The sequence below is a fragment of the Pelodiscus sinensis genome, chromosome 26 (assembly GCF_052426305.1).
Source record: "Pelodiscus sinensis isolate ZL-2025 chromosome 26, ASM5242630v1, whole genome shotgun sequence".
Classification (NCBI taxonomy): Eukaryota; Metazoa; Chordata; order Testudines; family Trionychidae; genus Pelodiscus; species Pelodiscus sinensis.
This window is the reverse complement of record NC_143077.1, coordinates 19,767,976-19,780,326: the sequence shown is the minus strand read 5'-3', so window position 1 is coordinate 19,780,326 and position 12,351 is coordinate 19,767,976. Positions and strand designations below refer to the sequence as shown.

Below are 12,351 nucleotides of genomic sequence, written 5' to 3'. Positions count from 1 at the left end.
GTGCTACTGCTTAGGATGAAGGGCAGAATATATTATTCCACTGATGCTCATTTTAAATCATGAAAAGAAAACAGAGATTGCTTACAGTGGAACAGATTTTCTGTATTGTTGACAGGGTGCTTCCTTTTTTTGCCCAGGGTTTAATTCAGTCTGAAAAGCAAGAACACACGGTGATTATTAAATGACTGTATTAAAATGCCATCTCAGCAGTGCTAGCCCAGGACTGACACCAGGAGCCGTGATGGGGCAGTTTGCCTGGTGACAGAAATAGTACACAAACCCAGTCCCAACAGCTGGAGGAGTCCCTGGCGGCACGGTTACCTCACTCGGCAGGTGCACTGAACGTGTGTGTTCATGAGGAAGCACATCAGCCGGGGTTACCCCTTCCGACCCTGTGACAGCATGCAGGAAATCACAGCCTTGTTTACCTCAGCCACACAGCACCGGCATTAGGCAGAGCACGGCTCTAGAAGGTGCAGCCTGACAATTCAGCGCCGCGGTTCCAATCCCACAGCTCTTTCCCTAAACTCTTTAGCCTGGGGGAGGAGGTGGTGTTTGAGCTCTTCTCTGGTGCCGCGTAAATGAAGTGGAATCCATTTCCAGGTGCAAATTGTGCTCTGCATTCAAGCAGAGAGATGTTTTCTTCCTAACGACCAGCTCTAAACATTCCCTCTGGAATCTGAGGTTCCTTTAGTCATATCTGCAGACTAAATTCTGCCCTCACCGACACCTCAGCAACACCACTGCCATGGGCGGTGGGAGAAAGGCCTGGGGAGACTCGCCCTGACCCTCTTTCCCTTCCCCTGCAGACCCTCCCTGCAGCCTTTCCCCTGCCTCTTGATGCTGGGTGGACACATGGGTGGTGTGCTGCCACCCACATCTCAGTGCCAGGTGGGTGGTCCCCTACCCCCCACTCTTCGAGCACAGGGCATGCAGCCCCAGCACTGGCAGCCCTTTCCTCCCCCCACAGCGTCAGGCAGCACGGCCCCATACCCGGCGGCCCCAACCACCTAAAGTCCTGACAGCAGCCGCCCTAGCCCTGGCATGCTTCCCAGCCGGAGGATGAGCAGCCTGCCTGAGCTGAGGTCCGGGGGAAGGACAAGCAGGAGAAGGCGTCGGGTAGAACCTGGACAGGGCCATGACCCCTGGACGGGCACAGACACCCTCAGCCTATGATACATGCTGCCCATGCCCGCTGCCCTCACACTGCCCTGCGTGTGTCACACCAAACTGTCTTCAAGAGAGTGGAATTTCACCCTGCAACTGGAGCTTTGTTTACACAATTATAAACCACACACGAGTCAAAATGGAACACGGGTCACTCTCCCATCACTGTGTTGGTTCTGCTAATACTATTGTTTCTGGTAATCCACATACAACACTTACACAGCTCTAGGGCGAGGAGTCCTGTGGCACCTTATAGACTAACTGAAGTGTTGGAGCATAAGCTTTCGTGGGCAAAGACCCACTTCGTCAGATGCATGTCATGCTCCAACACTTCAGTTAGTCTATAAGGTGCCACAGGACTCCTCGCTGCTTTTGCAGATTCAGACTAACACGGCGACCCCTCTGATACTTGGCAGCTCTAGGGACGGATTTTTCATGTCACTGCCCGTTCCAAAAGGTCAATAAAAAAAATCCGTTTAAGACAATCCAAAACAGACATTTTTTCGCATATGTAAAAAGCCCCCGGGTCACTTAAAATGGCTTGTTCAGCCCCAAATGGAAGGTTTGGTTTTGTCTGTGGCACTTTTAACAAAATCAAAACACATGAGTAGCTAGGTTGACGGAACAGATGAGGAGGGGCAGTTCCAAAGGCCCACCAGGTCAGTGACTGGGGCATTCGCTTGGGCAAAGGCAGATCCAGGCCACTCTAGAGCAGGGACTTAAACTCAGCATAGGGCCCAAATCACCCAGCTACTGGCTTCGCTGCGACTGGCTCGCTCAATTTCTCCTGTTGAAGCTTTTCCACTTTTTATACACGATGCAGTGCTCATTGGAGCAGGGAGCACAGGCCAGCCCTAACCCCCAGAGCCATTCCTATGCTCTCCGTGGCCAGTGACTACAAAACGTGCTTCATACACAGTGGGAGACATTCAGCCGGAGAGACTGATCTATACTCCCTAGCCTGGGGCCAGTCCCTGCTCCAGTGCAGAGCCTTCCCTGACCCAATGTGTCCTGGCCACAGGGCTAATGGTTGTCAGGGAAGCTGCAACACTCCCTCCTCAGTTCTGTACCTCAAGACCTTTGTGAATGTAGCTCTAAAACCGGACACATTTGGGTATTATGCAAATGACCCATTTCAACATCTCAGACCTTTTTCCTTTTTCCATTTGGCCCCAAGCAGTTGATGGGAAATTGATAAAAATAGGTGAAACATTTTGGCTGACTCGAATCAGAATTTTTCAATGGAAAAAAATGTTTCAGTCAAAAACTTTCAACCAGGTCTGTACAGAGCAGGACCCCGCTTGCACACAGAAGGGACTAGACATTTTGGATGGCCACATTTTGGGAGGCCAACGTGAGACATCTTAAAATAGCCAGATTTTCAGACGATGGTTGTGCCTTTAAGGTGTCTCCAGCCAAACACTGAGGCAGCCCAAAATTGTGAGTCACTTGAAAAATCTGTATGGGCGGGAATAACCCAGCCCAGGATAAACAGGGGCCGTGTCCGCCAAAGACAAAGGGAGTTACTCCTGGGCAATGTTCCCTCTAATGTTTTCCGTACGTGTGTGGAATAAATTTTGTTATATGTACTGAGGCACGTGTGGATGTGCACCACTAGTAGAAATACATGTTGCCAGCTGGGGCGCTCTGCTAATCAGCTGGGTGGCATTTGAATCTCACCAGGGCGGCCGCCTAAGTGCTCAGCTTGCAGGGACACTGCTCCTGGGAACTGGAATAATTTCTCCATGGCTATTTTCTGACTCTAATCACACTTTGAAGAGAAAGTTTTGCCCTTAAGTTATCCAGCTCTGCCCAGAATAGATTTGTAAACTACCCCAGTTTTCACACGCTCCTCTAATTTCAACATGCAATCCCACATCCGGAAAGCCGGGTTCGCACAATGGTATTACACAGACGCAAAATACGCTGCGTGGTGACAACACGTCATCTGACGCTACTGCAGCTGCATGTGATACTGTGCCATCATGATGCAGTTTCCCCTGGCCTACAGCACAGAACACTGGCCCCTCTCTTGCTGTGCTGAGGAGAAGAACGTTTGAGAACTCAGTGTATTTATTTATATTGTAATTTCCAGTTAAATTACAATGGGGGATCTGAGGCCCCCCGCACCTGGGGATCTGCTGCAGAGGGGACCCCCAGCCAGCGGGGGGATGACTGGTCCCAGGCACCCTAGCGACGGCCCTGCTCAGCACCGGAAATAAATGTCTTGGAATATTCCTCCAATTTGCAATGTAATTTTAACGCTCTTTGTTAATGTGTGATTCTAGTCAACAGGGTCACTTTTCTAAAAGCCAAAACGTAACTGTGGCAATAAGGGCACCTCCAAGGAGCTCCCGCATTTTTATAAAGAAATAAACTTTATACCACGTTTTAATTCTTAAATAATGGCTCACACACAATCCAACTCGGATTACGTGGCTTACTTCTCCTGGGCCTCACACAATCCAAGTAGGCAACGTGGTTTACTTCTCTTGTGGCTCACACAATCCAACTCGGATTACGTGGCTTACTTCTCCTGGGCCTCACACAATCCAAGTAGGCAACGTGGTTTACTTCTCTTGTGGCTCACACAATCCAACTCGGATTACGTGGCTTACTTCTCCTGGGCCTCACACAATCCAAGTAGGCAACGTGGCTTACTTCTCTTGTGGCTCACACAATCCAACTCGGATTACGTGGCTTACTTCTCCTGGGCCTCACACAATCCAAGTAGGCAACGTGGCTTACTTCTCTTGTGGCTCACACAATCCAACTTGGATTACGTGGCTTACTTCTCCTGGGCCTCACACAATCCAAGTAGGCAACGTGGCTTATTTCTCTTGTGGCTCACACAATCCAACTCGGATTACGTGGCTTACTTCTCCTGGGCCTCACACAATCTAACTTGGCAACGTGGCTTACTTCTCCTGTGGCTCACACAATCCAACTCGGACAGCGTGGCTTACTTCTCCTGGATCTCACACAATCCAACTCGGACAACGTGGCTTACTTCTCCCGTGGCTCACACAATCCAACTTGGACAACGTGGTTTACTTCTCCTGCGCTCACACAATCCAACTCGGATTACATGGCTTACTTCTCCTGGGCCTCACACAATCCAACTCGGCAACGTGGCTTATTTCTCCTGTGGCTCACACAATCCAACTCGGATTACGTGGCTTACTTCTCCTGGGCCTCACACAATCCAAGTAGGCAACGTGGCTTACTTCTCTTGTGGCTCACACAATCCAACTCGGATTACGTGGCTGACTTCTTCTGGGCCTCACACAATCCAACTAGGCAACGTGGCTTATTTCTCTTGTGGCTCACACAATCCAACTCGGACAGTGTGACTTACTTCTCCTGCACTCACACAATCCAACTCGGACAACATGGCTTACTTCTCCTGCGCCTCAGCTTGCCCAACCCTGGAAATAAACTACAGCTCCAGCCTCCTCATCACATACCACGCCACAGCAAAAGATTTTCTACTAACGATTTCTACTAAAGCATCTGATCAACATTAGCAGGACTCCACAGCAGCCTCCTTTACCCACCTGAGTAGCTGTCTCTATTGTACGGACACAGCCCCACAGCGAGTTGGGGAAGAGTGAACAAACATACTGGGAACTCACCACACTGGTCTCTTGCCAGGAGACCTGGCTCCCTTCATGTCCGAGTGTTAAAGACAGCGCTACTGTACACAGCACGAGCCACTGGCTTGCTAGCATGCTGTTCTCAGGTTAGGCTATGGCTATCCAACGCAATTAAGGGCAGACTTACCTTTCTGAATGGAGCTGCCCACATTTATCCAAGAGTATCTACTACGGACAGGGAGGCAGCTAGCCTAGAGGTGACTTTTTATTATGTAGATTACATTGAAGGCCATCCTGGACCAAGTGACCTCTTTTGACCTGAAGGTCGAGGTCGCAGGACACAGTGGAAAGGTTTTTTCCCACCTTCACCTTTTGCTTTCTAGTTTTACTGTAAAATCGAACACAGGCAAACTGAGGCTCATGGGAGGCCTGCGCACAGGAAGTACGCAGGAGGACTGAGTGTGCAGTGCTACAGTGACCGAACGCATTAATCCTTCACCTCTGGATAGCCAGGCCCAAGCCTCGGTTAGATCACAAGCAAAATTGAACTTGGTGGGTCATCTCCCAAATCATCCCAAAATCTGGCCCAGGTCAGTGGTCCGTGGACATGACCTACAAGGCCTCAGGAGTGCTCAAGACTGAGCAGCATCTACAGTGCTGGGAGGCAGTGGGGATGGGGGAGGGCGCAGGACTGAAACAGCAGGTGTTTCTGACCAGGTTGGCCATGCCTTGATAAGGCCGAGTGTGGCACATCCATGGCCATGCTTCCAAGCAGGCTCAGTTTTGATCTCAGTTCTGTACTTCCAGAGCCCCTAGCCTTGGAACGGTCATGGGGGTGAGAGGCATTGCTTCGGGTATTGCTGGACTCGGTAAGCTGTCACTGCAGCAGTGACCAGTAGAAAAAAGGGTGGGCACTATTACCCGTATTGTTATCTCCTGCTCATACCAGCCATCTCAGGGCTCTCCAGGCCCGGAATTTGCTTATTTCTGCAAGCTGTTATTTTTCATTTGGCATGCGACAGCTGTGCTCAGTGATACACACGGCATACAGTAGCTTCCAGCCTCAGGCCAGGTCTACACTATGAACTCACCTCAGTATTGCTCAGGGAAATGAAAAATCCATGCCCGAGGGGACACAGCGGCACGGATCTAACCCCCGGCATAGGCAGCGCTCTTGGGGGAGGGCTTCTCCCATCAACTCAGCGGGTGCGGGATTAACTACCAAGAGGGGCTCTCCTGTCACGACAGGAATGTCCACAGGAAGCTCTTAGCGCAGTCATGTCAGCGCTAAGAGAGACCGGGAGAAGAGGGGATGCGCTGGAGACCGGGGGAGGCAGACGTTAATGAGAGAGGTTAGAGGTGGGAGCTCGTGCTGCAGAGGGAAGGGCCAGCAGCTAACACTGTCAGTGCTGCACAGAGTAGTGATGCTGCAGTCACACTGGATCCTGTCAAGCTCCTAACTCCTCTGCTGGTATCCAGGCCATAGCCTCTCCCGCTGTTCTGCTGTGCAAACACCAAGGCTACGTCTAGACTGGCCCCTTCTCCGGAAGAGGCATGCAAAGCAGGCAAGCCAGAATAGGGAAATCCGCGGGGGATTTAAATATCCCCCGCGGGATTTAAATAAACATGGCCGCCGCTTTTTTTCCTTGCAAGTAGGAATAAGAGATCCTCCAGAAAAGGGCTTTATTCCGGAGGATCGCGCCAGTCTAGAAGCTCTTTTCCGGCTTTTCCCCAAGCCGGAAAAAAGCGGTGGCCATGTTTATTTAAATCCCGCGGGGGATATTTAAATCCCCCGCGGATTTCCCTATTCTGGCTTGCCTGCTTTGCATGCCTCTTCCGGAGAAGGGGCCAGTCTAGACGTAGCCCAAGAGACGCAGGCCACTGCCGGCAGCTCCCCCGCACTGGGAGGCATGGAACTTCCCGGAGCTGACTGGGGCGGGGATCAAAGGGTTTTCCAGCCTTTTTCCCCCTGAGCATCAATCAGCAATGCTGCTCCTGCTGCTCCAGCCTCTGGAGAAGGGAGGACTCCAGGGGCTTCCCCAACCCTGAAGGCTGCTGCCAGAGGGCTGCTTGGGATGTGCAGAGTTGGGAAGCCAGCCTGGGGGGAATGTAAAACCCTAGAGCCCGTCTCATCCTGAACTGATGACTGAGTGGGACAGCAGAGCCTGGGTCCTCCATCGCCATGGCAGCCCAAGGGAGCCCAGCCTAGCCTAGTCCAAAAGCTGAGTGTGGGTAGAGAAGACAGACGGGTGCCTGTCCTGCATTTCCCCCTCCATCTGGGGGCTGACCAGGCTCTTTCCCAGCCACAGTCGGCTGCTCTTAAGATGAAAGCGAGAGAAGCGGCAGCGTGAGGAGGCCAGAGGCAGGGAGCAGGCTGGAGGGGAAAGGCCCTGCACGCGAAAGCTCCACTCTGGGCCCAGGCCCCAGCCCTGTGAAGATGGAGTGTTCAATTACACCGTGGCAGGATGTACATGCAGGCAGGAAGCTCAGCACAGCAGGAGGCTGCTTGACATGTGGGTCGGGGCCAGTCGTTTCACTTTCCGCATCTGAACCTCAGCGACCTCTGATGCGCCGGCGGCATCTGGGTACGTGTCCTGCTAGGGCGCAGATTTCACATGTCCCCGTGTTCCCCCGTGTCGGGCAGCTGAACAGTCTTAGATTTTTTAGCTGATTGTTAGAAGATAGGGTGAGATAGCTTTTATTGGACCAATTTCTGAGACAAGTTCTGAGCAACACAAAAGTCTGCTTGAAGTCTGGGAAATCTATTCCAGCCAGTCTAGACAACCTATTTTTCTCACTCTAGCAACCTAACTCTGTAAGGGTATGTCTACACTACCACCCTACTTCAAACTAGGGTGGTAATGTAGTCAACCAGAGTTGCAAATGAAGCCCGGGATTTGAATTTCCCTGGCTTCATTTGCATGTTGCCGGGCGCCGCCATTTTTAAATGTCTGCTAGTTCGGACTCCGTGCCCCACGGCTACACGCGGCACGAACTAGGTAGTTCGGACTAGGCTTCCTATTCCGAACTACCATTACTCCTCGTTCCATTCCTGTTCCACGAGGAGTACAGGTAGTTCGGAATAGGAAGCCTGGTCCGAACTACCTAGTTCGTGCCGCGTGTAGCCGCGGGGCACGGAGTCCGAACTAGCGGACATTTAAAAATGGCGGTGCCCGGCAACATGCAAATGAAGACTGGGAAATTCAAATCCCGGGCTTCATTTGCAACTCCGGTTGACTACATTAACCACCCTAGTTCGAACTAGGGTGGTAGTGTAGACATACCCTAAATGTCTACACTGCAGCATAGCTCCCCCTGGGGTAACTCACTCTCTTCACAGACTTAATAGCTCTGCCTCCATGAGAGGCGTGGTGGTAGTCGATGTAGTTAGGTCAATGCAGCGTCAGTGTAGACACCACATTGCTTACATCAACTCTTGCTGCTTCTCACAACCTGCCTCCCAAGGCCAGTTACATTGACAGTTCCATCTGTTCACTGACAGCTGACCTGGTGCAAGCACTCCCGGTGAAGACCTGCATAGCTGACATGAGGAGTGTAATGCGGACACACAAAAGCAGTTTAATTGACACAGTGGTTGCATGGGCAGCAGGTAGAGTCCCCTCTTGGGAGGCTAGCCCCAGCTCTACCCCGTCCGCCAGCCTGCACCCCCTCGGCTGGTGGAACTCTGAACCGTCTTCCCCCCCTGCCCTGAAGCAGCTAAAGCCCTGACACACACCCCACTATGGCCAGACCCTTAGCATCCCAAACATGGCTGAAACCCCAACTCCCCCCCAACTCTCCAACCCGAGGCCCGGCAGCCGCCGCAGGGCTAGGGAAAGCCGAGGTGTCCTGGGTGGCTTAAAATCAATATAACTTCAGTCTATTTAATTTTTAGTGTAGACGTGCCCTAGATGTCGAGGCAATGTCAGTGTAGACACCACCTGGCTTCCATTGACGGCTGCTGCCTTTCAGAAACTGTCCCACGATGACCCACACGGGTTGTGACATCAGCCCACGCGCCCCTGCTGTGGCTGCACACTGCAACACAAGGAGTTTGTGTGGCTGGGCAAAACTTACTAAGTTACTGCAGTGGTTGTATATCAAGGTACCTTAGGCCAACTTAATTTTATAGTGTAGAGGTGTCACAGCTAAATACAAGATGAAACAGGATGCTTATCACAAGCAATTCACATATATTTAAAAGGATCATACATAGTGCAGTGAGCCTTTAACATCCCTTCCGTCATAGGAAGAAAGAAAAGGGGAGTGGAAAGGAATGGGGGATGAGGGGTTGGCATTGGGTTCCATGTTGTTGTAATAAGCAATCCTGAAAGAAATCTTTCCTGAACCCCCTCTTCTGCTGGTCAAATAACTCCCCAAACTCTCCATGCTCATCATCAGGAGCAAGCTGCCCAAGGGCCATGACACACCAGCTCAAAGCGGCAGCAGACCCTGCCAGAACAACAGATGCGAAGTCTGCAGCTGTAGCTCCAATGCTCAACACCCCCCACAACATACCTTTCAAATCTATGGGCCCTACAGATGCCTATTGCAACCTGCGGTGCGTCTCGCACCATGCCCTGAATGTCCAATAACTACTGTGCGGATGAAATTGGACAATCATTGTTTTCAAATGAACTCATATAGGAAAATGAAGAAAGATAAAAAACCACAGTCACCTGTGGAGGGAATCACTCTAGAACGACCTCAGCCCTAGGGATGTAAGCGTCTAAGTCTGGGACCAACATGGCCATAACAAGAGGCATTTGGGACACAAGCCCCATTTTGTGGTGGACAAACACTCACTCGGGATAAAGAAACTCCAGAGTCATTTCCACCACTACAGTGTGAACTCAGGCTCCTGTGGTGAGTCCAAGGACACACGTACTAATTACACCTGGCTCTTCTATATCACTTGCATCAGGAGATCTCAGAGCATTTTGCAAAGGAAGCCACTAGCATAATCCCATTTTACAACTGGTGAAACTTAAGCACGCTGGCCTGCCCAAAGCCACCCAGCTTGCTAGCGAGAGTGCCAGGAACAGAACTCAGATCTCCCAAGTCCCAGTCTGTGGCTCCATCCACTGGGGCTGCTTTTTTCATTGGTGGACCCCCTAAACATTTCCAGTGGAGGAGGGGACCCCTTTGAAAATCTTAGTCTGGGAACCTCCGGGAGTCTGTGGACCAGTGGTTGAAAACCAGCATTCTAGGGACCCTAAGAAACAGTCTGCAGAGCCCAGGGCAGGGTGCTGGAACTAGCGCTGCTGCCACAGCCCCAGGCTTGAAGTGTTTTCCATCATTGAGAGTTTACAGCTCTGTTCAGCAACCCACTCCCCAGCCAGTCCCACGTCACTGCCCCTGGGGTTCCATGGGCCACAGGCAGAAAGCCTCCAGCCTCCAAGACACACACTGTCTCTGGGAGGAGTAGCTCCCTACCCCGCTCTTTTTACACTGCAGGAGACATTCTTCTCATGAACAGTCAACTGAATCTCATAACCCCCCAGGCAAAACTTTTACTACGGAGACCCTCAGGACTGTTCGTGTTTGTGGCTGTGAAGTAGGATTGCACTCTTGAGACTCCTCGGGATTAGTGGAAAATCTCTGCTGCATTCAGTTCCTATGTGGCCATGATTTAATTTATTTACACACTGGTGTGAAAAGGGATTAGTAATCGAGTATTTTGAAACTAGTGCCAAGTAGTGATTCTCTCAAAATGAATCAGAAGTAATCTCTCCTGCCCTGCCCAAACCAAAATGGGGAAACTAGCTCTTGGCAAGATGTTGACTCTTTCTACATTAGTTTGTCTTGGGTGCCTTTAAAGAAATTCCCTTTCTCTGGTGACACAGCTCTTCCCCACCCCCACATCTTGAGATGAACGGTTATCTTCACGTACTGTGAAATCTTCCCAAATGTTTCTACGGTTTCAAGCCACAAGGGGGATGTGGAGAGGGAGAAGAGGATAACTAGAGTTCAAAAGTTCACGATTGCTGCTCAATTTCATAATTGTGGGGTGAATCAGCAGGGAGTGAGGTTTCAGTCAATACCACAGCCCGGTGGCCAGTAAGCTTCATCCAGATCAGCTGAAAATGGTTTCCTTGATGCTTCCCTGACACATCCATGAACTCAAGCTCAAGGATGATCTTACTTCTCTTTCCCTGACTGGAACTTTGTGTCATAAAGCAACAAAAGTGATGAGGGGTAGGGAACAGCTGCCAGATGAGGAGAGATTAATAAGACTGAAACTTTTCAGCTTGGAAAAGAAATGACTAAGGGAGGATATGATAGAGGCCTATAAAATCATGATTTAGGTAGAGAAAGTAAAAAAGGAAAAGTTATTGACACAAGAACTAGGGATCACCACATGAAATTAACAGGAAGCAAGTTTAAAACAAACAAAAGAAAACAATGTTTCACGCAGCGCACAGTCAACCTGTGGAACTTCTTGTCAGAAGGCCAAGACCATAATGGGGTTAAAAAAACAGCAAGATAAATTCATGGAGAACAGGACCATTAATGGCTATTAGTCAGGATGGGCAAGGATGGTGTCCCTAAGGGTATGTCTACACTACCCTCCTAATTCGAACTAGGAGGGTAATGTAGGCATACCGCACTTGCAAATGAAGCCCGGGATTTGAATTTCCCGGGCTTCATTTGAATGAAGCCGGCCGGCACCATTTTTAAATGCCGGCAGTTCGAACCCCGTGCTGCGCGGCTACACGCGGCACGGAGTAGTTAGTTCGGATTAGGCTTCCTAATCCGAACTAGCTGTACTCCTCATGGAATGAGGAGTACAGCCAGTTCGGATTAGGAAGCCTAATCCGAACTAACTACTCCGTGCTGCGTGTAGCCGCGCGGCACGGGGTTCGAACTGCCGGCATTCAAAAATGGCGCCGGCCGGCTTCATGCAAATTAAGCCCGGGAAATTCAAATCCCGGGCTTTATTTGCAAGTGCGGTATGCCTACATTACCCTCCTAGTTCGAATTAGGAGGGTAGTGTAGACATACCCTAACTTCTGTTTGTCAGAAGCTGGGAATGGGCGCTCCTGTAAGCTGCCTACTATACATGCCACAGCTGCCATTGGCTGGCAATGGCGATCCGCGGCCATCAGAGCTGCAGTTGCCCATACCTGCAGAGGTACAGGTAAATATAGCAGCGGCATCCTGCCAGGAGCTGGCCCTGGTGGGATGGATCCGGCCCGTGGGCCTCTATTTGCCCACCTCTGCCTTAGGGTGATATAATTAGGGTGATACAGCATCTGTGTAGACACTGCGTTGCCTGCATCGCCTGTTGGCTGTTGGCCTCATTGTGGGGTTCCCACCCCAGGGCTGACAGCCCAGCTCCAGCTGCAGCCCTAGGGCAGAGGGGACTCAAGCTGTCAATGTCCCACCCAGGTAAGTTGGTGGAAGTGCCCCTGGTGAGCACACACACCACGGAAAGAAGGGACATTGGGTTGACATGAACCATGGCAAGCTGTATAGCAACATAATTTGGGCTGATGCAGTGTAGACGAGATTTTAAAAGAGAATTAAAAGATGGAAAAGAGCCATTAGGTAGGTCAAAAGCATCAAGAAACCAACAATAAAGATT

General features: G+C 50.8%; 1 protein-coding gene across 12 annotated transcripts in view; it reads right to left on the bottom strand.

Annotated features, from left to right (window-relative positions):
• Positions 1–12,351, bottom strand: part of HIVEP3 (HIVEP zinc finger 3) — a 403,526-nt gene that overhangs the window by 97,533 nt on the left and 293,642 nt on the right. For 10 of the 12 annotated variants that reach the window (XM_075908749.2, XM_075908754.2, XM_075908748.2 and 7 more), the window contains one exon: positions 86–150. The exons of the other annotated variants lie outside the window; for them this stretch is intronic. The gene's annotated coding sequence lies outside the window, so the exon portion shown is untranslated. The remainder of the gene's footprint in view (positions 1–85; positions 151–12,351) is intronic. 12 annotated transcript variants of the gene reach the window in all.